General features: G+C 40.9%; 2 long non-coding RNA genes across 6 annotated transcripts; one reads left to right on the top strand and one right to left on the bottom strand.

Annotated features, from left to right (window-relative positions):
- Nucleotides 1-42: 42 nt before the first annotated feature.
- On the bottom strand, nt 43-27937 carry LOC144294202 (uncharacterized). 5 transcript variants are annotated; one of them, XR_013361657.1, is made up of 7 exons: nt 27899-27937; nt 25909-27390; nt 15205-15424; nt 11891-12074; nt 11127-11359; nt 2251-2309; nt 43-1865 (listed from the first exon to the last, which is right to left on the bottom strand). It is a non-coding gene; the product is annotated as an uncharacterized LOC144294202 (long non-coding RNA). The 5 variants fall into 5 exon arrangements; XR_013361662.1 differs by having other exon boundaries at nt 11127-11267; XR_013361659.1 differs by having other exon boundaries at nt 11127-11260.
- On the top strand, nt 8723-26647 carry LOC144294204 (uncharacterized). The gene is made up of 3 exons (XR_013361666.1): nt 8723-8878; nt 23752-23798; nt 24981-26647. It is a non-coding gene; the product is annotated as an uncharacterized LOC144294204 (long non-coding RNA).
- Nucleotides 27938-27970: the final 33 nt, after the last annotated feature.

The raw sequence follows: 27970 nt of genomic DNA, 5'->3' as shown, positions 1-27970 counted from the left end.
CACACACAATTATGATTGATTGGATCTCTATCATCTACTTATAGTTATGACCTCCTGATTCTTTATGTTACAGAGTCAAAGAAGAGTCAACAGCAGACTGGCGGTTGGATAACTCAACACCAATCCCAATCCTCTCTTCCAATACCAGTCTCCAGTACAGAGGTGGTATAATCTGAATATTTGTGTGTGTGTGTGTGTGTGTGTGTGTTATGAACACTTTATGTTAAAGTATGAACAGATACCATATCTACAAAATTTAAGCTTCTGTTCCAATAAACACTCTGTTTTGTTAAAGCTAGAGACATACGGAATGTCATGATCTGAATATTTTTTAACTGTAGAGGGCCACATGACATAGTTCTGGCCAAAAGGATGTAAGCAAGAGCCTCTTGAAGGCTATTGGGAAGGACTGTGATTTTAACTGAAAGAATAGATACTATTTGCACTGCTCCTTCCTTCTTCTACCTTGTTTTAGGTGCAAAGGGGATGCCTGGGGCTGTGGCAAACATCTTGCGTCCATGAGGGGAACCCTTTGCAACCTAAGGGGAAAAGGCCATCACACAGAAAGATGGAAACGAGGTCCACAATTGGTTGAGTTGAACTGATTATTATAAGAGCCTACCTCTGATCTTCTTGTCATACCAAAAAAATCAATCATATCTAATAAGTCCCCTGTAAACTGAGGTTTCTATTCTGTATTCTGAAAACACTCCTAATTGATAGGAGCATAACTCTGAGAGATAGTTCCACAGGAGATGAAGTCTGTTACTACTAAAGTGTGTTAGTTCCATTTATATCTGGAGGTAAAGAAAAGATATCTAGTTTCATTTAAGAGATTTTTAAATTTGTTGTCACTTTTGTCAGTACTTGCCAACACATTCTATCTCATTTAATCCTCAGTCCAACTGGGAGTTCAGAAAGGAAATGGAGACCTTGCCTGAAGAGAAGGTTATTGAACTAGGACACCATACTCACTCTAGTACATTTATTGCCAGGAAAGGCTCACATGGGAACAGAGAAGGGGCCAAGGCTGGTTATGTTCAAGACAAGGTATCAAGCCAAATATCTTGTCTTGAACGTAACAGAGAAGTCAGAGAAGTAGGAGGATAAGCAGGAAAACCCATTGTCCTGGAGCCTCTAAGGGAACCATAAGGTGGCCATGAGGACATTGGTGATCTCAGAGAGAAGTTGCAGAGGGCCACAGGAGTGTCCAGATGCCCAGAATTGGGTGTATGTGCTGAGTGAGGGCTTTGATTCCCCATTCTGGGGCCCTTCCCTTCCTCACTTTAACAAAAGCTGGATTTGATGCTCTTCAGGCAGTTTGATTTTTACATTCTATGAGTTCATGTTCCCCTGGACACAGAAAGTGGAGATCTGTGCTTCTAGATGCCTGTTGATGAGGAAGAACAGAGCATGAGAAAGGGAAGGAGGAATGAAAGGAGACATGCAGGAAGGAAGGGGTACAGGAATGGAAGAAAGAGTATGGCATTTTCTGTTTTGTACAGCAAGAAGAAACATAATGGAAATGTGGGAGCAGAACTCCTGATGAGGCAGGGGGAGGAAAACTGAGGTATTATCATTTCCTGGTCAGAAAAATCAGGAGGTTCATGTTTCTACTCCTTGCTCAGCAGTCACTGCATGCTGTTTAGGGCATCTTGTGGTGGTCTGCTCTTTGGCTTCTGTATTCTTATTTGAGTTGGCTCTTACTTGTTTCGAGCTACAGTGTCAAACCTACACTCCTTAACTCCCCCTCAGCCTCCAGGATGGAACCTTGTATACCATGAGCTGTCATCATGTTTACTGATTTCATTCGAGGAAAGTAGATTTTGGTTGAAGTTTCTGACTGCTGCTTGTTAAGTTGACAGCTGCACAAGAAGTAAATGTCAATAGTTGGCATACCCATGACATCCAAATATACATGACATCCAAATATACACCTCAAGCCCACTTTACCCCATATCTGCCCACATATCCAGTTGCCCCTCTGTCCCCAGCACCTCTAGTTTTATGGCTCAAATACCTCACATACGACAAATCAAGGGCCAAGCTTGTGGTCTCCCTATCCTCCCCACAAACCTTCTTCCATCCCCCCAAATGGCACCAACACTTCCTCTGGACACGACTCTTGCCCTTACATCCCATCCTATTGCCAAAGCCCATTAACACAACCTAAATATCACTTCCCTCCATCTCTATTCCAAACTTTTGCTCACCTACTGACTTTCCCAACCAGACCACTCTAATACTTACTTCTCATTGATGCTTACTCCCCACCATTTTTTCTGTATTTGGAAGCCCAAGGTGATTTTCTAAACAAAGAAATAAAAATTGAAACATATCTCTCCTTTGCTTAAAATCCTCCCATGACCTGTTATTACCTTCCAAATAAAAAAACTGTGGCTATGGCCTTAAGGATCTTTTTGGCGCTGGGTCACTGCTTCAGCCTCAACTCATTCCTTTCTGAGCTGTGCTTTTCAAGAAACAGACACTGTGTTCGCATGAAGTTCCTCAAACACTCCCTGTGTAATCTTTCCTCAGGGTCTTCATTTCTGTCTAGAGCACTCTCCTTCATCCTTATGAGTTCCTACTTGAACCTCACGTTTCAGTTCAAAGTTACCTTCTTAGGGTCGCTTTCCCTGTCCTTACACAGCTCGGGTGAAGAACACTGCTTATATTCTCCCATGGAAGAACACTGCTTTTCCTTTGCAGCACTTATCTCAGTTATAATTGAGTATTGGTACACTTTTAGTTGATGTCCATCTTCACTGAAAACCTCATGAGCACAGGGACTTGGTCTTTTTTGGCTCCCAATTGAATCCTAGTAGTATCTAAAACACTGTGTGGCATAGAGTAGGTGCTTAATAAACACATTTTGAAAACTGAAGAGATGACTAGATGGATGGACTAATAATGATCAATAATCAAAACCTTCTCTTGTTTTCTGTTGAAGGAAAATGCAATCCCATTTTACATTCCCACCAGCACCTATAATGTATGAAGTTTCCAATTTCTCTACATCCTGCCAATACTTGCTACTTTATCTCCATCCTAATGGATATGAAGTGGCATTTTACTATGACTTTCATTTGCATTTCTCTGATGACTAATGATAAGCATCTTCTTATGTGCTTATTGGCCGTTTGTATACCTTCTTTGAAGGAATGTCCATTCAAATCCTTTGCTTGTTTTTAAATTGGGTTATCATTTTATTGTTGAATTGTAGCAATCTGAGCCCTTATCAGATACATGATTTGCAAATATTTTACAGAAACCTTTATCTTTGTTCTCTGCTGAAACTCCCCTAAAATGACAGCAAAGAAATAAAATTAGATTCATTTTAGACAGAGAAAACAAGAAGTAAAAAGCTGTAGACAAGGGATTTCTAAAAATCTTTGGGAGCAAACAGCATTTGGAAGCATCGTCTCTGACTTTGCACATCGAGGCAGGCATAGCCCAAGTACTGAGAAGAAATGAGTTCACTTTGCAGAATTCAGAAAAAGCTCAGGGTCCTAAGACACCAAACTACAGAAGTTGGAGGGCAAATAGGGGTAAAACACTAGCTTTGTCTATATATGAAGTGGATAGACCCTCGGTCTCACCCACTATCACCCACAGGAGATGAGAAATTTGTATCTTTTCAGATACTTCAGATTCAGTGGCATGAGCACAGGGGAGGTGACAGAGAGATATGGGGCTTACAATGGCAGGCAAAATGCAAGTCTGCATTCTGAACATGTCCCTTTGTTGTTGTCTTATCTTGTCCCCAAATGTGGGCATGTAGGTACCTCTACTACAGGCAGAAGATTGAAAGATTCTTCTCTAAAGAATCTGTAGACTTTGAAGGAAAGCCTGAAGATCTTGTCATTGGGGGCAAGACCAGGCCTGAATGCAACGCAATAGCCCTTGCACACTGACCAATCTACAAGCCCTGCCTACGCTCAAAGTAGAGAAAGGCACCCTGGATCCTGTCTCCCACCACATGAATGTACCTATTCACTAAATTAATCCTCTTAAAAAGAAAAGAAAGCATAGTTCAGCCAAAAAAAAAAAAAGACAATACCATGGAAAAGAAGCAATGGAGAGAATATGAAAACAACCTAGAAACTTTAAAATGTAGTTAAAATTATAAAAAATTAAAAACTGGAAGATAAAGTATAGGAATTCTTCCAAAGAATAGAATAAAAAGTTAAAAATATGAATGATAGGGCAGAGAAAATTTTAAAAATTACATAAATGGTCCAGAATTCTAGAAAGAGAAATGAAAGAACGGAATGTTAAAGAAACATTCCAAGAAAAAATTTCCAGAACCTGGAAGGGCACATTAGTTATCCAGTTCAGGAAATAGGAAAAAGATCCACATCAAGGAACCCCAGGAATAAAGAAAAATTCTGAAAGCTTCCAAGAACAAGAAAAATAGATCCTACACAAAAGACTGGGCTGCATAATGACACTGATCGTCCCAATAGCATAATGGAAGCAATGAATTTAAAAGAATGAGAAGGAATAATTTTGAGTCAAAGAATCTGTATTTCCAAGCTATCAGTCAAATTTGAAAGCAAAAATTTTTAGATGAGTACAGCCCTAAGAAATTTGTTTCTCAAGCAACCAGTATCAGGAAGCTGCTGGAGGGTGTGCTTAAGCAAAGAAGGGAGGAAGCAGAAAGGAAAGGAAAGAGGAAAACTTTAGATTCATTGAACCAGGGAAACAACACAGAAGGATCATGACAGGAAACCCAGAATGTAGTCTACACCCAGTTAAGAATAAAAAAGAAGGGTAGAGAGCTGTGGAAGAGAGGTCTTTAGGAAATCAAGAGAACTAATAAAGTGCCTGATATACTTGGTCATTAGAAAATATTATTTGTACATACTTGACAGATCCATTGGAAGATATGGGGAAAAGTAGTAAATGGAAAAGGTTGAGGCAGTGGTTAACTGCAGGAAAAACAAAACATTTTACTAGAGATGGAAAGATGAAAGAGCTATCCTGCTTTAGCAGTGACCAATATTTACATACTTGTAATAACATAAACATTGGCAACTATTTTAATTCCCAAAATAGCATATTAGGAGAATGGGTGAAATGGGAAGGGAATGTGAGGATCTGTAAGAGTGCTAAGTCGTTATCTAAACTAATAGGAATCAATAAATCATTTCCAACACTGGTAAATCAAGAAACTGCAGCATAGCATGTTATTTTAAAACAGGGGGGTTAGTACTGGGACAAACAACTGAACTAAGTGGTTGCCTCTGGAGAGTGGACCTGTGGATTGGTAATGAGGAGGGAAGAAACCAGTGCTTTTTATTGCCATGCTTGCAGTATTATTTCACTTTAAAAAATTGAAAATCAATTACAAAACCGTAAGGAGGCTCCTTTTAAAGTGTGTGCTGTCAAACCAAGAAGCAGAAGTTTCTACTCCACATACCTTCCAGAAAAGAGGCAGTAGTCATTCTCAAAGTCCCATAGGATTTTATCAACCTGGAGTTCAGTAAGTTCTCACATCACCCTCTCCCCCAATGCACACTTCCTGCATTTATGAAAACCTTTATGCTTTAGAGAAAAAAAGGGAAAACAAGTGTACAGAATTCCAAAGAACTTAACTGGAAGAATCACAGCCCAAAGCACATATTTATTTGTATCACAAACTCTCAGATTTGGTTGGAAAAACTTAAAATCATTAGTGTCTGCATTAGTGTCAAATGTGTTATCCACAGTGTTTTCCAGTGGAGCAGCACATGTTTTAGAAATAAGTGGGAGACCAAAAGGAAGGAGCCAGAAAGCCAGAAAGGAAGTGTGACTCAGACATTTGCTTTTAACTTTAATTAGTAAACCCTGCCAATTTACTTCTCAGAAGGGAAAGCTTATCTCATACCCTCTTTCTTCTAAAGAGATTTCAAGTTAGTCTCACCCAAGAAGTGAGCCACTTCATTGCCATTACACATCTGATGAGACCTGCTCACTTGGTACTAGTTAACATCCAAGCTGCACACCAGTCAGCAAAAATATATTGAACAGTGACTGTCTTTCTTTATCCTCACACCCTTTCATAGGACTCCCTAATGCTAGTGGATTTCTCAAAACTAATCCAAGTCCCAGAAGGTTTGTAAAAGAAATGATGGTGTGTATTGGCTCAGAAACAGCATTGCAAAGTGTTTTCCAGTTGGTAGACTTGCAGAGAAGATGCAAAGGGGGTGGCATGCATAGAAGTGCAGACCGAATTTGAATCAATAAATATTTATTGAGTGCCGACTATATGCCATTCTGTTTGGATGTAGATATGACTAAGCCGAGGAACTGGCCCTCAGTTACCCCAATATTGGAACATAACTCTTGTTCCAGGCCCCTCCTTTCCATCCCACAGGACTGGGGGGCGTCCCACGCTGCCCTTTGGGCAGAGGGAAAAAGGAAGGGACTCTAACTTGGGGTCTCTTCTGCCAGTCTGAGGGAAATGGGATAAGGGTCACCAGAAGTCGATACAGTGTTTATGTGTTGGGGGCAAGGGAGGTTACCCTTTCGAAAATAGGCTTTGTTAGTTTTCTGTATCCTAAATGTAAAGTGACTTCTGGTGGTGTTTTAACAATGCCTTTAGAAGGAATTCCAGTCTAAGTCTCCCAAATCATATAAACTGAGGGGATTTATTAGCTAACTTACCTTGTTTGGGAGACCAGGCCTCCTGAGTGTTCCAAAGGGGTCCTCCCCTTTCCCATTCTCACTGCTCAAGCCTCCTCAACGTCCACATTTTCCTCTGTAAGGGCTTCCTCTCCCTTTCTCTGAGGACATGCCATCCCTCCCCAATCAATAAAAAAATTCCAGTGGTGGCTTCCCGCTATCCTTGAACATACTTCATTTGGATATCAATGATGGATTTTTTTTTCTGTCCAGGCTTTTTCTGGGTCTTAGGGAGGAAGGAGTGGGTAACTATGGTTGCAACCTGGTCATAGCTATTCAGACCCTTTATGGCCTGTGGACCCTTATGCATCCAACATTTGCCACAGTAAGGTTTTGTTCCTATCTCAAAGGCAAAGGGCATTTAAAACATAGGAGAGATGGGAAATTCCCCAAGTAGACATTCACCTTTCGAGAAAGTATCAGTATCTAGAATGAAGTATCAGTTTCTAGAATGTTAAAATACAAACACCCTGAGTCTGGTAACCTGAGCTATTATGGTATATCACTCATGGTCCCATCAAGAATGTAAAAACTATCTAGGTATTTAAAAAAGAGAGAACTTAGTACAGAAAATTGACACACCAAAGGAAATCATCAACAAAATGAAAAGGCAACCTACTGATTGGAGAGAATATTTACAAATCATATATTTGATAATGAGTTTATCACCAAAATTTATAAAGAACTCATACAATAGCAAAAAAAATCCAATTAAAAAAAATGGGCAGAGGATCTGAATAGACCATTTTCTAAGGAAGACATAGATGGCCAACAGGTACATGAAAAGGTGCTCAGCATCACTAACTATCAAGGAAATGCAAAGCAAAACCACAATATGAAATATCATTTCATACCTGTTAGAATGGCTATTATAAAAAAGACAAGAAATAAGTATTATGCGGATGTGGAGAAAAGGAACCCTTGTACACTATTAATATGACTGTAAATTGGTGCAGCTATGATGGAAAACAGTATGGAGGTTCCTCAAAAAATTAAAAATAGAAATATCATATAATCCAGCAATTCCATTTTGTAGATATTTATCCAAAGAAAATGAAAACTGTAATTTGACAAGCTATCTGTATCCATGTATTCATGATAGCATTATTTATAATAGCCAAGATATGGAAACATCCTAAGTGTATATCAATGGATGAATGGATAAAGAAGATAGAAATGGGATACTATTTAGCCATTAAAAAAGAATGAAATCGGGACACCTGGGTGGCTCAGTGGTTAAGCATCTGCCTTTGGCTCAGGGCATGATCCCAGAGTTCTGAGATCAAGTTCTGCATTGGGACTGCAGGAGCCTGCTTCTCCTTCTCCTATGTCTCTGCCTCTCTCTCTCTCTCTCTCTCTGTGTGCGTGTGTGTGTGTGTGTCTCTCATGGAAAAATAAATCTTTTTTTTAAAAGAATAAAATCTTGCTGTTGAAGACCACATACATGGGGAATATGCTAAGTGACATAAGTCAGACAGAGAAAGACAAATACCATATGATCTTATTTATATGTGGAATATAAAACAACAACAAAAATCAAAACATAGATATAGAGAACATATTGGTGGTTGCCAGAGGTGGGGAGGTAGTGGGGAGGGTAGGCAAAATGGGTTAAGACAGTCAAAAAGTACAAAATTTCAGCTGTAAATTAAATAAGCCATGGGAGTGTAATATACAGCATGGTGATTATAGTTAATAATACTGTGTTATACATTTGAAAGTTGCTAAGAGAGTAGAGCTTTTCTTTGTAACTAAGTATGGAGACTAATGTTAAGTAGTCTTTTTTTTATTTAAAGAAAATTGGTTATAGGGCATTGGAAGGACTGGAAAAACAATAAGGAAAGAAAGTGATACCCTGAGATCAGAAACTACTTGTGCCTTTGGGCTGGAACCCATGAATTGCTGCTGTGCTAGGAAGATGCTGAGCATCGTAGACCAGGTCTGGAACTGCAGAAAAGAGCTACTGGGGCTCCAGTGCAGATTCTGGAATCAGGAAATTACTTGAACATAGAGACACCTATCCTGTATTTTGTTCTGTGCTGTTCATTACAGATTCTCTGATGCTCAAGAGGCTTGAGGCTAAGGCATTGGGACCAGCACTGAAAAAGCTGCTTCCCTTGCTGTTATTGACCATGGCGTGACATCATCATTCTTCAGAGTGACTGGGATCTTGGACCCAAGGCCTGGAGGGAGTCAGCTTTTCTGCTGAAAGGTGAACACAGTTTTCTAGATGGCTCTGAGGCCAGTTCAGTATAGCTGCATGAAAAAGAATAGGAACACCTATTCTTTCTCTTTAAAAACATTCTTTAGAAGAACAGTATAAAAGTATGATCCTATGTACAAAATTGGCTCTTTGTATGCCAAAAAGAAAATATGTTTAGCCAGACAAGATGCTTGGCTTTGTTACCCCAAACCAGCTTCCAGTCTTGAGGAGAATGTGTTTCAAAAGTATGTCTCTCTTCTTAGAACCAGATGAAGTACAGAAAAACAGAAACACTACCTAAAATGTTTTTTATATAGAAGTACACATTAAGTCCTTTTTTGTAATTTTATTTATACTTACACTTGGAAACTATTAAAAAGCACAGGGAAAAACAAATTATCATAAATGATTTTTGGTGTGTATATCCTTCCATCTTTTTCTGACATATAGAGAAAACATCTATAGATTTCTTTTTCAAAAATATTTTACAAATAAAAATGAATTGTTTCAATTATTTTATAAATCTTTTTCTGCTTAACAAAATGTCATTAAATCAATCTCTACAATGTAATTTTTCTTTAAAAAGAAAATATTTTATTTATTTATTTGAGATACAGAGAAAGCACAACCAGGGTGGGGGATAGGGGCAGAGGGAGAGGGAAAAGCAGACTTCCCACTGAGCAGGGAGCCTGATGTGGGGCTCGATCCCAATTGGTGGGATCATGACCTGAGCCAAAGACAGACGCTTAACTGACTGAACCACCCAGGTGCCCCATACAACATAAGTTTTCAATGGCTTTTTGTAGTCTATATACAAATTCTGTCAATTTGTACCATAGTTTATTTAATCTACTTTATAGGCCAAATATTTAAATTATTTCCTGTTTTTTATTAATGCTATGATAAGTACAGACAATTTTTTTTTTTACAAAACTTTGAATATTTTTATAGGATAGATTCCCAGAGATAGAAATGCTGAGTCAAAGGGTATGAATGATTTTAAGACATTTGACACACAGTGTCAAGAATCTTCTGGAACCTTGTGAGGTTCTATCACTTAAGCAAAAAAACAAACATTCAATAACAATAGAATACACACAAAGGCCATGGAAAACACAGTTTTCATTTGTCCAAACAATTGGAAAAGTTAAATGCTATATTTCACTGATTTAAAGATGTATCTTTTTTATGTTCATATTTTAATACCTCTGAAATCAGTGGAGTTGAGCATACATGTGCTTGTCTATGGTGGTTATTCTTGTGTAATTACTAATAGTGTTGCCATTCCTTCTTAAGGGTTCTAGTTCAGGTGGTAAATAATATGATCACCTTAGTTATCTGCTAACCTTACAGAGTGGCCAGTTCTGAGTTTGGACTATGGAAGCCATTTGGAAGGAATCCTAATCCTGACCTACAGGACAAGGGATAGCTAACCTGGGGCTAGAAGGATGTGAAGGGGCTACTCTGGGGGAGTTCAAGGTAAGGAGAAAGGTCAGGTCCAGCAGAGGATCTACCCAGGCAAAGGCCTAGAGGTGGCTGAGATACCCAGGTACTGAGGCATGCAGTTGAAGTGACTGCGTTAGAGTAGGACAGTATTTTTGGCCACGGGTCCACCTTTATGCACCAATAATCTACATAGATTTGAATTTGGATTTTATGACTCTTCTGACCTAACTAGGATCAAGATTATTCACATACATAGTACACAGTGAAGGAGACACTTCAATGAACTGGTAAGTATAGATGGCTCACAAGGCTGGCAGCAATCTCCTTCAAGCCAGTATGTTGTATACAACCCCTAAAGAGAAAACCAAGTACCACTCCTGTCTATCTGCTGGGATACCTCTCAGTTTTCTGAATGGTCACAGACCAGCAGCCCTGGGAGAAATTTTAAATTCTTGAGTAAACCTCATTAAAGAAGCATGATGGAGATGTTATTTATCAATCCCAAAGGTATTCTATGTCTTTGATTTTTCTAAGATTTCTTTCATAGAGCAGGGTAGCATATCCAACACAGTGGAATGCTCATTTGCCTTCAACTCATCATGAATCTGGCACTGTTCCCAGTTCCTCCACTGATTAAGTAAATAGTTGGATTAAGTGGCTTGAACTTTTTCTGTCAGTAAAACAGGTGCAGCTCAAATTATATCCACATCACTGGCAAATAAATGAAAGATATTACCCAGGAACACAAAAAAATAACCATTCCTTATATTTGAATTCCAACTGTGCTATATTGTGCAGGAGGATCACTGACCTGGTTCTTCTGTGCTCCTGCTCATTGTACCACCTCACACAGGCATCTGCACAGATGGAGGACCTGGAGGCAAGGTCTGGCTCTTTCACTGCCCGGGTGCATGGCCTTGAGTAGATCTTGTAGCTTCTCCAAAGCTGTTTCCTCATCAGTAAAACAGGAATAATAGTAGTGAGGCAGACACTGCTCCTCGTCTACTTCCACAACCTCTCCATTCTTACCAATGGAAGCCTAGTCTTATTTGGAGAGACAATGTCCCAAATTAAGTGCTCCCCTGCCCAGGCTCCCTTCACCCAGGGGTGACCATATTGCTAGTTCCTACTAATGAGAGGTGGCCAGAAGCCTGCTGGGGTGGCTTCAAGAAGAGCTATTGCTTTCCTTATAAATAGGGCCAGACTCAGCTGGCACATGCCTTTTACTCTCTGCCCTTCCCTTTCTTCTTGCCTGGGACATAAATGCTATTCTTGAAGGAGGGGCAGCCATCTTGTGACAATGAAGTTGGAAGGCACATGCTCAGGAATGGTAGTGGAGCAGGTTCTTGAGTTCCTGATAATTAACTCCTCAAGCAGCTGTACCAGCCTTGTCTGGACTTTGTGTCACATGAGGGAAATAAAACTCTTACTTTGGCCAAACCACTTTACTTAGGTGTCCCTGAGCTATACAGATGCCTACCTCACAACTTGGCTGTGAAGACGAAATGAGACAAGGATAGAAATTGCCCATTTCACTGTCAGGGTGACTACCTGCAGGGAGATGTTCTAGTTTACCTTTGAGAGACTGGCAGATAAATGGCACAGATTGTACTGGAACCCAAAGGGCAACTCATTTCCAGCTCAGAGTAAAATCTTCATTGGAAAACTCTGATCTCTTGCTGGTCCTCTGAGCCTCTAACTTCCTCTCCTTGCTTCCCCACATGCTGCACTGGCCCTACATTGAAATAAATGTATGATTCTGGAAAAAAAAATAAGACAATTAGGAGGAGAACTTGAATAGAGTGTGAATGAGGTAGGAGTTGGTTTGGGAGTCATCTGAAGCTGTGTCCCATGAGGGCACCTGTTCAGAGGTACAGACTGTAAGGAGTACTTAAATGCACCCTAGAGAGTATGCTGTCCATTGACTCAGGCTTCTAGACAGGGCATCCTGTGTGCCATTGGAAAATGCAAATTAGGCATCTTTTGGAGGGAAAAAAGATAAATGTCTTCGCATGGAAATAAGATACCCTAACTCCAATCTATCTCTGTCGAGGCTTATTACAATTGACAAAGAGAAATTGGCCTCATTCCTACCAAGGAGGACTGGACCTGGATGAAAATATGTGACGAAGACCAGCTGTGCCCTGTCCATGAGTCTCTCTCATTGACTTGTGAGAGGTGGACACAGTAGGGGAAGCCTCATCAGCTGGCCATCGCTGAATTTAGCAGCTAATGTTGCTGAAATTTTGAAACAGAAAAGTGTATAACAGAAGGAATGGTTTATGATCTAAATAGTTAAAACATTTAAAACACTGCCCAGTTTTTCTGATCCAGAAAACTGCATATAACAAATACGTGTACACACAGTCTTTGATTTATGATGGTTCAACTTAGAATTTTTCAACTTTACGATGGTATGAAAGTGATATGCATTCCGAAGAAACGATCCTTCGAATTTTGAATTTGGATCTTTCCACAGGCTAGCAATATGCACCATCCTCTCATAATGCTGAACAGCAGCAGCAAGCGCAGCACTGAGGTCATTCATGCCATCAGGAAGGTCAACAACCCATATGCTTACAGCCATTCTGTTTGTCACTTTCAGTACAGTATTCTATGAAATAGTCAACACTTTATTATAAAATAGGCTCTATGTTAGAGGATTTTCTGCACCCGTAGCTATTGTAAGTATTCTGAGCATATTTAAGGTGAGCTAGGCTAAGCTATGATGTTTGGTAGGTTTGGGGTATTAAATGCATTTTTGACCTGATATTTTCAACTTATGACTGGTTTATTGGGATGTAACCCCATTGCAAGTAGAGGAAGGTCTGCAATTACTTTTATTTCAAACAGAAGAATATAAAAGTTTTTAAAGAGAAATTTAGTTTTGGGCATGTGGATGGCTCAGTCGGTTGAACAGCTGACTCTTGATTTCGGCTCAGGTCATAATCTAGCATACTGAGATGGAGACCTGGATTGGGCTCCATGTTCAGTGAGGAGTCTGTTGGAGGATTGTCTCCCTCCTTTCCCTCTGCCCTCAATCTCTCTCTCTCTAATAAATAAAGAAATCTTAAAAAGAGAGAAAGAAAATTAGTTTCTCAGAGTCCAAATTAAACGTTGAACAGATATTTTTAAAAATATTATTTGACATAATGCCAAAATAATAGCTGAAATGTGTGGAAAGAACACACAGGGGCACAATGATAACAGCTGGCATGGACCAGGGCTTGTGGGGCACTCTGCACTGTTCTAAGCAATTTACATGGGTTAACTCATTTAAGCCTTGCAACAGTTTATGAGGTACAATTATAATTCATATTTTACAGATGAAGTATACAGCTAATAATAAACATTTTGGCCTTTCGATTTTAAATGTAATCCTTAATAAGTACACAGTAAAACAAAGCTAAAAATGCCCGCCTGTGGCCTAATTAACAAACATTTTCACTGTCTATTTTATTTTTATTTATTTTCTCCCCTTTAACCTAGAGTGTATTTCTTCTGCTTTAATAAAGCTCACAAGTAGCATTAGAGAGAGCAAGTAACAACTTGGTCACAGAGAAAATGAGGTAGGAAGCAATAGCAACTTTCCTTGGCTCTTGGGGGATTAATTGTCATGGATATTTAATTTAGGATTAATAATTGTTTTAACCAAGCCATTTAAAAATGTGCCAAACCAGCAAGGAAGAGGGAAATGAATTCGTGATCTGAAATTTGGGGAATAAAGCTTTTCTCATTAGCAAACAGCTTTCTCTTTGTAATGTGAATAAATCTAATGAGGGTCAATTATACGTTTTATTAAATTTTACAAAACCAGTGTTACTGGATCCCCCTCTGGTCCACGCTCCGCTCCCCCTGCTTTGCCTCCTGCATTTTTATTCTAATTGCTTAGGATTCTTCTGTTGGAATATCAGTGCCATTCATTTCTGATCTTTATTTCCCACTAACCTCGTGTTTTGGAGATCTCTTGGATATGATTGTCTGGAAAATCCAGGCCAAAAGCAAATCCTAGTGGTAGCTAATATGGTCTTAAGAAAAAAGCCCCTGAGTCATTTGAGGGTAGGGTAGGGAGTAGGAAGGACAGATGAGCAAGAGGGAGAATTATAAAGGCTGGGTATTCACATCAGCAAACTCTAGCTCCCTTTACCCATTCAGCCAACAGACTCTGAGCATGTTACACATTGAGCACAGCACAGCCACAAGAGAAGGGGACACAGTCCTCACCCTCCTGAAACTCAGTCTCACAGGAATTCATGGCAGGTTGATTGCCTTCAATGAAGAAGGATCTAGTAGTGATGATATATTGCCTGACTAAGCCAATCGAAGCCTCCCCCAGTTGGGTGAACTGGAGAATAGGTTAAAGGTGATCAGCAGTGACACAACCACCACATAATTTTGCCTTTTTCTTAGAAGATCTAGATTTTAAAAAATTAAAAAAATTAAAATAAAAAATTAAAAATAAAATAAAAGAAGATCTAGATAATTTTCAATGATGTTTTCTTTTGGTGGTGGGTATCTGACTTTGTCAGACCCAATACCTACACTGCCAGAGCTTCCACCACCGCTCACTTTGCTGTTGGAAATCCTGAGTCTCACTTTTGCCAAGTGAGGTACTCAGGGATCTGCACAAATTCCTTCTCCTGAATACTGTTATCTTAATTTCCATTCAGAAGGGGAGAAAAGGTTGAACATGCCACTCTGTTTGGCTCCAAAAAATAGAATTAAAGGTGCCACTACATAATTTGCTTGCACTTCCACAATTATTCACCTTATTGTCTTATTAAGTGACTCTCTCTTTTGCCGGATATAATTTGAAGCATCTCAGACCCCCAGACTTCATAAATATTCTTTAGAAAGAAGCCACTGGCCCCAGTCAAGGGATTAAGTACCTTGAGAGCAATTTGGTTATTCTGAAATTCCTTTAGCATCTTTTCAATCCAGCCAATGTTTCCATCATCTCTGCTGCAATGATTTTCTTCACTATTCTGATCTTTCCTTGTATTTTGTTCTTTGGTAAATAAAAGAAAATCCTTATATCCCCTATTAGAGTTTCAATCCTGGTGTCTTTTTCCCTTCTGGAGAGTTCCTTTAGATGGACTGTGGACTAATCTGAAACAGGGATTAAAACAAAACAAAACACAGAGTATCATGCATAGGCAAAGGCCCCGGTGAGCACAAAATTGAGATCAGTAATGCCATTCTCAGCCCTTCTTCCATGCTCATGTCTCAGCTCCCCAAAACCTTTCCTGGCACCAGTATGCATTCTCTAGGATTCCCTCAGCAGTGTGGACAGATGCATTTTTGCTTCCTCGATTATGGGTCTCCATTCCTCTCAGTGACTTGGGTGGAAAAGAGCCAGATGCAGGCCCTCCTTGGTGATGAGGCACTCCATGCAGTACTTGGAAGGTAGCAGTGGAATATTGATGATTCCAGTTCCTACCAGCATCACTGCAGGAGGCTGGCCTGCCAGACTAAAAGCACTAGACTGGAAGTCAGTGGCTGGGCTTATGAAAGGAACAGGCCTTTTGCTTTTATTTCAGTGGCCGATGTGTTCTTAGCCTTTGTCTGTCCTCATCATGACTATTCTTGATGTCATAACTTTCCACTTCTTCTTCTGATTAACATCATTTTACCTGGGCATATTGAGGTGCTCAAAAATAATGGCAATGAATTATACCTTTAAACTTCAGCAGAGCAAGACTCAGATTTGTTTGATGGTTTGGGAATCAGCTCTGACTCGTGGTAGCAGGTGTGTCCTTGGGCCTTGCATCTGGCCCCCCAAACCTCACGTGCAGTTACAGCCCTGGTGAGTTGTGAGTCCCCTTGCTCCTTTGGCCTACAGCATCCCTCCACAAGCTGTGTGCTCTCCACTTCCTTCTCTGGGGCTTCCCTTCCCTAAGATAAGGACCCATGCGTGGTATGTAAACAAGTTGTACCAGGTCTGGCTTGCTGAGGAGTGATCTCGGCATCAACCCCTGAGGTTATGGAGGCAGGTAGGGCAGAGGAAGAAATCAGCCATGATGTGGTCTCCAAGAGACCCTGAGCTGAACCTTCAGCGTGCTCTGAAGCTGTGATAGCCCTACAAGGTTGCCCAATATAGGGGGCTGGGACAGGCTTCTGTGTCCCAGCATTGACAGACTGTGGGCTCCCCCAGAAGGAAGAATGTCCTTGGATGAGGAAGTTTTCCTCTCTGGAGTTATCCCCAGGAATTCTGATAGCTGATGGCCATCTTTAGGCAGCACTACCAGCACTGGGGGAATAAGCCTTCCTCTCTGCTGGGGAATCTGGGGGCATCTCAGCACCCACCATGCACAGCCCAAACACGCAGGAGAATCAATCCATGGAGGCTAGAAGCTAATGCATAAATGGAGACCCACAGAGGACAGTTCTGAGAAGCATCCTCTAAGCCCCCAAGAGTATCTCCTGGGGTCTCTAACTCCAGTCGCTCATAATGATGACCTCAATACGACAATTTTCTAGTGGTTTTTCCTTTCACACTGTCCCACTCTCCTTCACTCCTAATTTTTGGAATCACCTCCCAGAGAAATCAGCTGCACCCAAGTCCTTATTTCAGAGTCTACTTTTGGAGTGGGGAGGACCCAGGCTATAACACAGGTTCAGGATGATGTCAATAAAGACTTAGTAATAATGGTGCTTATAGTGTATGACTTTGTGAAAATGCCAAGCTGGGATCTGTCATCAGAGCAATGATTATCAACCATTCTGTTTCTCCAAACTTTCCAAAAAGCTAAAAAGGAAATGGTGATGAGAAGAGGCCAGGAATGACATTGTGAACAAGAATTAAAAGTTGAGGGGCACCTGGGTGGCTCAATCGGTTAAGTATCTGCCTTTGGCTCAGGTCATGATCCCAGGATCCTGGATCCAATCCTGCATCAGGCTCTCTGCTCAGCGGAGAGTCTGCTTCTTCTTCTCCCTCTGCCCCTCCCCACTGCTCATGCTCTCTTTAGCACTCTCTCTTAAATAAATAAATAAAATATTTTTTCAAAAAATTACAAGTTAAAGACAAATTGAACTTCATGAATATTTTGAAATTGTGTACAATGAAAGACATAATCAACAGAGCAAAAGGGCAATGCACAGAATAGGCAGAGATACTTGTCAATCATACCTCTGATAAGGGAGTAATATCCAGAATATATAGAATTCCTAAAACTTAACAACAAGAAAACCAAAGAACTTAATTAAAGGTGGGCAAGAGACTTATTCAGACATTTTGCCAAAGAAGATGTATGAATAAACATCAACCACATGAAAAGATGCTCAACATCACTGATAATTAGGGAAATGCAAATCAAAACTATAATAAAATAACCCCCTAACACCATCAGGATGGCTACCATCAAGACGTTAGAAAACAACAACTGTTGGCCAGGATGTGGAGGAAAGGGGATCCTTGTACACTGCTGGTGGGAAGGTAATGGCATAGCTGCTGTGGAAAACAGTGTAGAGGTTCCTCAAAAAATTAAAAATAGAACTACCCTATGACCCAGCAATCCCACTTCCGAGCATGTATCCAAAAAAATTGAAAGCCTAGTGTATAAATGTCAAAAAGATATTTGCATATTCATGTTTGTAGCAGCGTTATTCACAATAGCCAAAAGGTAGAAACAGCCCAAATGTCCATTGATGGAAGAACAAATAAACAAAACATGGTATATATACACAATGGAATATTATTCAGCCTTAAAAAGAAAGGACATTCTGGAATATGCCACAGTATGGATGAATCTTATGGACATCATAATAAGTGAAATAAGCTAGTCATAAGAAGACAAATATTATTTGGTTCCACTTTATAAAGTGCTTAGAGTAGTCAAAATCATAGTGACAGAAAGTAGAATGGTGGTTGCAAGGGGCTGGGAGAGGAGGGGAATGGAGTGTTATTGTTTAATGGGTACAGAGTCTTGGTTTCATAAAATGAAAAAAGTTACGGAGATGGATGGTGGTGGTGGTTACACAACAATATCTAATACTACTGAACTTGGACGTAGTCAAATATTAAGATGGTAAAGTTTATGTTATGTGTATTTCACCACAACAAAAGAATTGGGAAAAAAATTAAGAGTTGAGAAACCAGAGGAGGCAGAGGAAGTGAAAATCCAAAATTGGCTCAGGTTCAAATTGCATCCTACTTATTAGGATTCCTCATGGGCAGCTAATCTCTGTGAGCCTCGAAGGCACCACATCTGTAAAGTGGGAGCAATGACAGAGACCCGCTGATAGTGTTGCTTGAGGGTCATGTGAGTGAATAGTCTACCTCCCACTGTGCTTCCTATGGTTTGCCACTTTCAAGCCATGAGATTCTGGGCAAGCCTTTCACCTCTGTGAACCTCAGTTTTCTTACCTGCAAAGTGGAGCTAGTAGAGAGTATTTCTGTAACCTGAGCATTCATTGAGCCCTCAGAGAAATAGGGTTTCATGGTAAGCAGAAGTGAACATACGGATCAAAAAGCCACTTCTCAGTGATCAGCTATGAAAGCGGTTCCTGTCAAAATGTTCATGTCCACACTTGCAATGTAAATACAATGCAGGGCAATTGCAAAGAGAAATCCTGACACCTGTGAATATGTAGGTTTTCACAAAGCTGATAAATGTGAAGTTGGAGAATCACTAGAGTCACATGCAAGCTCAGCAAAACCAAAACATCTTGCAGAGTTAAACCAGTTAAAAAACGAGAGAAAGAATGATGACACTGGGTGTTGGCAAATTGAATTTAAATAAATAAAAAAAAAAAAGAAATGAATGATGACAAGCTCTGAAGAAAAACCTAGCACTCGATTCATCCTTTGTTCTGTCTTTTTTTTTATTTTCATTTTTATTGAAGTTCAAGTTGCCACCATATAGCATAACACCCAAGTGCTCATTCCACATCCTTAGTTCTTCCTAAGAACTGGTCATCATTTGTTCATTTGTTCATCCAACAAATATTTATTGCATGGTTTCCAGCTCTGGGCAATACAGCAGACCAGTGTTGCATTAAAAATACAATTTTATAAAGTATGAGGTATAGCATATTCTTGAAACGTTGTGTTTCACTTTTGAAGTTTAAAAAGATGCTGTTCTAATTTTTTTTCACTACTCGAAATGACATTTTAGTTCCTACTTTAAGTAAGCTTACTTAAAGAGGGCTTTTTGAGATGCAGGTTACCCTGCTTCTGTTCTTTATAACTCTGAGTGTTTTACAGAATCAGATGACATTAGGTACCTGCTAACACTTCATGTTTTCTAACTGACATGACACGGAAAAGTGGCTTCCCCTGGGGACTTGGTTCTGTAGTATGGTGTGGCTTAGAGAAAAGAGCCCCTCCCCTGCCTTAAACTATTATTTCTATTATTTTAGGTGTAGAAAGATCTGAAGTTACAGCATATTAGCATCATTGCTCTGTAGGAACCACCACTCCTGTTATATTGATTTATTTTCCTTTTTATCCCTTATCACCTCTTCTATTCCCTTCTTTCCCTAGACATCCACTTCAATGTGTTTGATAAAAGCCCCTGGATAAGTTGTTTCTTTGTAGAACATAGTGCTATTTTGTGTTTTAATTTGCGTATATGGCATTGGAACTTGCTCTGTTTCTTTCTTTTTTCACTCAACACTGTGTCTTAAGGTATGTCCACACGGCTGTACAGCTAGTGTGTTGGTAACTGCTGTAGAGCATATCCTCTGGTGTGTCCATAATACATTGTTATCCGTTGTGTTCAAGGACAGGCCCCTGCATTGCTTCCAGCTCTATAACACAGATGTGAATATCCTTATAAACGTCCACTTACAATCCACATATGATCAGGTCTTTAGGATATTATTTAGGAGAGAAGCCATGGGTCCTAGGGCATATGCCAGATAGGTTACCTGCATGACCATCTCAGTCTCCCCTTCCACTAGCAGCACACAAAATTTTCTGTTTTCTCACAATATCATCAACCCTCATTGTTAATTACTTTTCTATTTTTCCTCTATTCTTTTGGGAGTAATATGTTGTGTCCACTGTTTTAATTGCATTTATCTGATTGCATTAATATGAGTTTGAGAAACTCACCTGTGGATGGACTATACATATATTTTGCCTGTTCTTGAATAAATAATTCTTTCTCTTTTTAAATCATAGTGACTATATTTTTCCAAATTAATACCTGTTTATATTGGTTTACCAAACAGAAATATTTTCACTTAATACAATTAGATCTATTGTTCTTTGTTTGCCTTACAGTTGTCCATCTCTTGGTTATGAAGATCTTCTCATACATTTTCCCTTATTAGTTTTATCATCCTTCCTTTCACATTTAAAACTTTAGTCAATCTGGAGTCTTCCATTTCAGGGTATGAGGAAAGGCTGTAGTCTGACTGCCTTGCATATACTTTATTTATTTATTCTTAAAGACTTAATTTATTTATTCATGAGAGACACAGAGAGAGAGAGAGGCAGAGACATAGGCTGAGGAAGAAGCAGGCTTCATGCAGGGACCCCGATGTGGGACTCAATCCTGGGACTGAGGCGTTCTTGCACATACTTTATTACTGGATTTTAAACTCCAGTTTCTTATCACAATGAACTAAATGATCCATCCTTACACTATGGTTTTGTGATACTACCTTCATCATTGTACCAATTTACCATATAAAGAAATCCCTAGGGGAGCCTGGGTAGCTCAGCTGGTTAAGAATCTGCCTTCAGCTCAGGTCATGATCTCAGAGTCCTGGGATGGAGCCCAACATTGGGCTTCTTGGTCAGTGGGGTGTCTGCTTCTCCTTCTTTCTCTGCCCCTCCCTCCTGTTCATGCTCTCTCTCTCTCTCTCTCAAATAAATAAATAAAATCTCAAAAAAAAAAAAGGATGACTCTAGTTCTATGCCTTCTACTTGTTCTTTTGGTCTATTGTATGTTTTTGACCTCTCGTATTTCATCTTTAAAAAATCTTTGGGGTTGCATATTCTGTTTCTTAATATAATATTTTGTGTAACATAAAAATCATATTTTAAAAGCCATATATTTAAGTTCCAAGGCAATTTAACTTATACATAAAGAGCATGGTCTCTGCGGTCATACAGAACACAGTTCCAATCCTGCCTCTACGACTCAACCTCCATGTGACATTGTTTTAGCAATTTCCTATTGCTGCCATAACAAATTACCACAAGCTTAGTTGCTTAAAGCAACACAAATTCATTATGTTACAGTGCTGGAGGTCATATGTCTAAAATCGGTTGACAGGATGGTATTCTCCCTGGCGGCTCTAGGGAAGAATCCATTTTCTTGCCTTTCTAGCTTCTAAAGGCCACCTGTATACTCCTTGACTCATGGCCTTACATTATTCTGGCCTCTGCTTCACTTGTCACATCTCCTTTTCTCACTCTCCTGCCTCTTTTCCTTATAAGAACTATCAGGATAATCCAGGATAATCTCCCCTTTCAAGGTCCTCAACTTAATCATACCTGCCATGTCCCTTTTACCTTTCAGGGTATCCATTCACAGGTTCTGGGGATTAGGACAGGAAGATCTTTGGGGGGCCCAGTATACTGCCTGTCATATCTTAGGTAACGTAACCTCCTTGAGTGTCAGTTTCCTTATCTCTAAAATAGGAATGCAATGGTAAGTCAATAGTGTTTGCTTGGCACAGTGCTGGGAACATAGTGGGTGCTTAATAAATGGTAACTGTTTTTATCCTCATTATGGTCCAGCGCACCATGTCCTGCAGTTGGAGAAATTCCGAGTAGATGCGGCATTTGTAAAAGAAATGTTGAATTACTGAAAATAGTCGTAACAGATCATTTTATTAGTATTTCAGTATTAAACCAAGTGTCCTATCAAAGCCCAGGGTTTGTCTGGTTGTTATTCTAATTGTCATCCCAGTAAGTAGAGTCATAGAGATTTACTATGTATTTGAAACACATGACCTCTGATGTTTCCTGAATTCTCTGAATTCATAGGAAACCAAGATTTTATCATCAACTCTCTTTTACTGGCATTGCATGGTTTCAGTAAAGAAAATCACAGAGGACTGAAAGAGTCTGGTGTTCATAAATCAAGGTCTGTGTGTGAGAGATCTCAGGGGACTTAATTTGGCAGAGAAGTTCCCTGAATCAAGGCATATTACAATTTGTGCCTAATGAGATTAAGTAGATCAAGAAAGAGGGAGATCGTGTCATCCTTTGCAAGGCTGTACATTTCCAGAGCTGAGGCCATCAACAGGAGGAGTTTGGATGTTAAGAGCAGGATGAGAGCACAATGAGGGGAGGAGGGAATGACCATGCACAGGCCATCACACAGCCAGGACCAAGAGCATTGCAGTCACAGAACATCTCATTCTAGTGTGAATCTCAAGATTTTGGAATTCCAAGAATTTTGTTTTTGTTAGATTGCCTGTGCTTGAATCTGATACTCACTAGCTGTGGCATTGGGTGATGCTCTTATCTCTCTGTGCCTCAGTGCCTTCTGTTCCCCAAATGGTGAGACTATCACCCACATCACTAGTACCTGTATAGATTAAATGAGTTCATCTATTCAAAGTCCTCAGCCTCTCACTCGGCCACAGTTAGCTGTTAGTATTGCGGTGGTTGGTTGTTTCTAAAATGAACTGGTATTTTCCGAGGCTCTCAGGGTTTGAGTAGATTCATGCATCATCTTGTTCTTGAGTAGGGACAGATAATCTGGGCTCCCTGTCTAAAGCTGCTGCTTCCACTGTGGAAGTTACGTTAATCTAGAGGACAGCAAGAGATCGGGAAACAACAAGGCTACTACTTCCTCATGGTATTGTGATTGCAAAAGAGTCCAGGTTGTAGGTCTTTTAAAATGTGGAGCTCCACTACTCCCTGCAGTCAAATTCACCTTGGACTCTGTAGATTTAGAGCGAACTTGGCAGACATGAAAGATTAACAGTGTATTAGTTGTGGTAGGCTCACTGCTGAAACAAACATTTCCATGGCTTAATACAATTGAAGGTTATTTCTTTGCTAAGTCAAGTCCAGAATGGGTGTTCCTGCTGGGTGGGAATCTCCCCTCCAGGTGATGATCAGGGAGGGACCCACGCTCATAACATCTGGAGCTCTGGAAACAATGCTATCACTTCTACTGCTGTTCATGGGCTGCAGCATTCTCAGGGATATTTATGAACTGCAAGGGAATCTGGGAAATACGGTCCCACTATCGTTTGCAAGGAGAAGAGGACGAGAGATTTGATGACTAACTACTTGGTTTTGCTGCAGGAAACGACATTTCTTTGGAAGACTGAATATAAACTCAGACCAAATATTATCTGCCATCTTCCTCTCAGGTAAGACCCCACCATCGTCATCACTCCTCAGATTCAGCGAACTTCTCAGCCAGGAATAACGAAAGTCTGCCATCCACCCAAGATCACATGTGCCCTTATGAACCACCAAAGATTTGGAATTAATGGAATCTTTTGTTTTTTGATGGCAGGGAGAATGGTGCAGTGAAGGGAAGAACAGGAAGCAGAGGATATTAAGGTAACAAAAATGGGAAGGTAAGAGGAATAAATGTTTTGAAATTTAAAGAATAATTCTTATAATGGAAGCATGTAAGCATACAGAAAAGTTGAAAAAAATAGCCATTTTTAAACATTTAAAGAGGTAAAATCACACTTCATTAAGGAATAAAAGGGAAATAACCATAATAATACCACCCTTAGTACAGTATATTCTTTCTAATCTTTTTTTTTTTTTTCTTGACCATAAGTTTCCACACAGAACTGTAAAGAAGAGAAATGGTTATAATCAGAGTTTGGTGGTGTGTCCTTACAGTGGGGAGCGATGGATTGTTCCATCTGGTTTTTCCCAGAATCCCCTATGTTCCTCACTCTGGGGGTATTTCACACTTTTCTAATTCTCCAGCAGAAATGAGTGGGGTGGGAGGTGAGGAGTGTGAAGAAAGAGGAAGCATAACCCCAATCAGTTATATGTTCAGTTTGTTAGCAGCTCTGGTGGAAAGATTCCATGCAGGAGCAAACAGAAGTGCTTTCTCAAAATGAAGTTAACAAGTGTCTCCAGCACATGCTGGGTGTTGAACCTGTACTGGTTGCTAGGCTTGTTTAGCTCTGGTGGTGAGGGCCAGCCAATCAGCTGCAAGATGGTGGGGGTGCATCCCTGCCCATGCTCCTCCTGTGGGGGATTACCTAGTCCCCCAGAGAGCCCCAGCAGATTGTGCCTTGGTTGCCCCCAGCTGCTCACCAGTGCACTCTTCACACCCCTTCCTTCCCTGCCTTTTTTCTGGGGTGGCCAGAGAATGCACTAGCAGACTTGCCTCCAATCAGAGCGTACAGTTTCTAAGGCTGGCTGCTGTGCTGTGAAGCCCTGGCTGTGTTCGTGCAAGCCCTGCTTTGCATGGGCTGCTCCAGTCAATGACCATCATGAGGACTCCAAAGCAGGTCATTCCCAGGAGAACTGGGACTCCCCTGATGCTGGCTTTGCTACCCTTCCTAGCCTGGCAGGCAGTCAAAGGCTTTCCCTCTCAGATTCACCTTTGTCTGGCGGTGTGCCAATTCTCCTGGCCTCATCTGGCTCCGTCCCCATTGTGCCTCACATACATGTTTCCCCTAATAAAATCCTGCATGTTTCATCCCACCTTGGCACCTTCTCCTCAGAAAATCCAGACTAATACACTTTCCCCTCTTCCCTATTTATGTTTCCTAGAATCACCTTCTCAAAGAAACGACCTGCACTGGAATCTTGCTGTCAGCGTTTATTTCTAGGCTTCACCTGGGATGTCAACCAAGATGCCAGATGTGGATGGAAAGGGAACGTGATGGCCTGAATGATGGTATAGACTAAAATCAGAAGAATATCTGTGAAAACAACCACTTGTGCCCTACTTCCCTGGTCACTGGGCAAGGCATGTAAGGCTTCAAGGGGAACACAGAGGGCAGGACAGAAAAACTGCACACACCACTTGCACTCATCCCTCCTGGGGCTGAATCTGGTCACAGGGCCACACAGTGATCTGTGATGGGCCATGCAAGGGGGCCCTGCTGACAGTGTGGCTACTCCTCCTTACTCAGCCTTTCAAGATCTGTTCAAATCCCTGCAAGGTCAAGGTTCTGGAGCAGGACGTAGAGAGATAGAGTCCTTTGACAAGTCTGTGCCGATATAAATTAATCAAAATCGACCCAAATTTAACTTTATATCATAATTATTACTGTCTGCCCCCAGGCAAAGTAAAGTGTGTAAAACTCATCCCCTGAACATAGCCCACCCCTGGAACCATGGCCCCTTCTTTCCCTTCCAAATTCCCTCCAGAGTTCCAGCTGCCCAGAGCTGGAACTATTATGATTATGATGCCCACCCCCCTCGCCCCAGGCATTGACTCACCAACCCAAGTTCCTCTTCCTCGCCTTAAAACACACCTGTCCCATTCCCCAAGGCTCTGCACACTAACAATGTGACAGGTTAGTTTAACATAAAGACGTTCATGTTGGTTAAGGTTTAACCGTGGCAGCAACCAGGTGGACACACTGACATCTAACCAGAACCTGTTCACACCTTATCCAGAGGATGGAATGGTCATTTGCCTGGTGACTGCCACCGAATCTTAGATTCCACGTGACAATCACATATTACCTACCTTAGGCTTTTCTTCCAAAACAGATAGCAGAAGTCAGGCATCAGTGAGTTGCTCCACAGAAGAATCTTACAACTCAGCAAGCAGAGATCCTTGTAAGCTCTGTGGTCTGTTTTCCTTCAGACCATGTTCTTTGGAATCCTTTTCTTGGTCATGTTCAGGAAAGAAGCAACTACGTTCCTTTATTCCACACTGAACTGTTGACAGTACCTGGCCCTAGGGAGTGAGCTTATAGACCAGGGGACAGTGAAAGGGTAATGCCAACCAAGGTATTCTATTTCTATAGAGTTTGAAGTTTTCATATCAAACATATCAAATTTTGGTAACTTTAAAAAATAATGTGGTTTATGATGAGCCATTTGCCTTACCCTGTGGTATGGACCAAGTATCTGTCCTATCTCTTCTTGGGAGTGTCTCTCCATCTTCGGTAACTGATCCCACCCCGAGGGCCTCCTTCTCTCTCGGGGATGCATTTGGATCCTTCCTGCTCTCTGCTTTCTCTAACATGATACGCACTGTCTGTCATCCTTAGTTTCTAACTGCCCCATAAGTCAGCTGTTCTGATTTATTCAAAGCCCTAATTTTAAGTAAAATGGGAATGGAGACCACATTTATTTATCTGCAGTGCCTCAGCTTAGTGCCTGATGTAGTTGATCCCAAACCCCCAATGTTCTTGAGTGATGGCTGAACCTTCATATTCAGGAACTCCTCATAACCACTGAGTTGTCTTAATAAGGCAGCCACTGGGGGGCGGGGATGGGGGTGTGGGTGGGGACAAGCCATCAATTCCTCTACAGGCTTCACCTGGGATGTCAACCAAGATGCCAGATGTGGATGGAAAGGGAACGTGATGGCCTGAATGATGGTATAGACTAAAATCAGAAGAATATCTGTGAAAACAACCACTTGTGCCCTACTTCCCTGGTCACTGGGCAAGGCATGTTAGGCTTCAAGGAGAAATTACTGACCAGAATCTCAGACTTCGGAATAGAAACTTCAGAAACTAAAAACAAAACACAGCCGAGTTTTGTGTTTGTGTTTTTGACAATAGTATTTGCTGGGCTGTGTCAGCCAAATGGACGCTCAGAAATGGCTTTCCTGATCTTTTATTAGTTCATATTATCTGGTATTTAACTCTTGAAGTGATTTTCACACCTCTGAGCCCCCAGTTACTTTTTGCCGACATTGCTGTGTGTTGTGAGAGACGGGACTGCCTCATGGCATGGCACCAGTAGACATATCGAAGTCCCACCTTGGTCCTGCGAGTCCTGGCTCTGTGACTCTAACTCACTGAGCCTCAGCATTCTTATCTGGTAAATGGGTATTAATAATGATAGCTTCCTGGGCAGCCCCGGTGGCGCAGCGGTTTAGTGCTGCCTGCAGCCTGGGGTATGATCCTGGAGACCCAGGATCGAGTCCCACGTTGGGCTCCCTGCATGGAACCTGCTTCTCCCTCTGCCTGTGTCTCTGCCTCTCTCTCTCTCTCTCTGAATAAATAAATAAAAATATTTAATAATGATAGCTTCCTCTAGGGTTGTTTTAGGAACTAAATGGCATAATCTGTCTTTTTAGAAATAATGGTATACCTAGGACACATAGTAAGTATTCATTAAGTGGTAACCACTGTCATCACCCCTTCTCTTCCTCCTCCTCCTCCTCATCAAAAGTTTATCAAAGAGGCCAGAAGGACCCAGGATGTAGGCTCAGAAAGTCTCTTTCAAGCCAAATAATAATAAAACTAGTAGAGTTCATTCTTCTAGGACCTCATGTTCTGTTCTTTGCAGAACTGGGAGGTTGGCAGACTAGAGCACAGGAGCGAGTAGGGTGAAGGCAGAGAGAAAATGAAGCCTGCTGATGGTAGGTTGGTAGTTCAGAAGCAGCAATGCCAGCAGAGGGGAAACAAGAATTATCAGGAGTCCTGATGCCAGTTCTCTGCTGACATAATTAATGAGGCTGTTGTGCCAAAAATGAAGTATGTTGTTAATATACATACCTGTTGGGTGCACAAGGGAAATGCAAATAAAAGCTTTGCTTCGGCCCCTGGAGCAGGTGCGTCGGCCCCAGC

The sequence above is a fragment of the Canis aureus genome, chromosome 22, assembly GCF_053574225.1.
Source record: "Canis aureus isolate CA01 chromosome 22, VMU_Caureus_v.1.0, whole genome shotgun sequence".
In the NCBI taxonomy this organism is placed as follows: Eukaryota; Metazoa; Chordata; class Mammalia; order Carnivora; family Canidae; genus Canis; species Canis aureus.
Note: the sequence above shows the minus strand (reverse complement) of the source record. Positions and strands in the feature narration are given on the sequence as shown.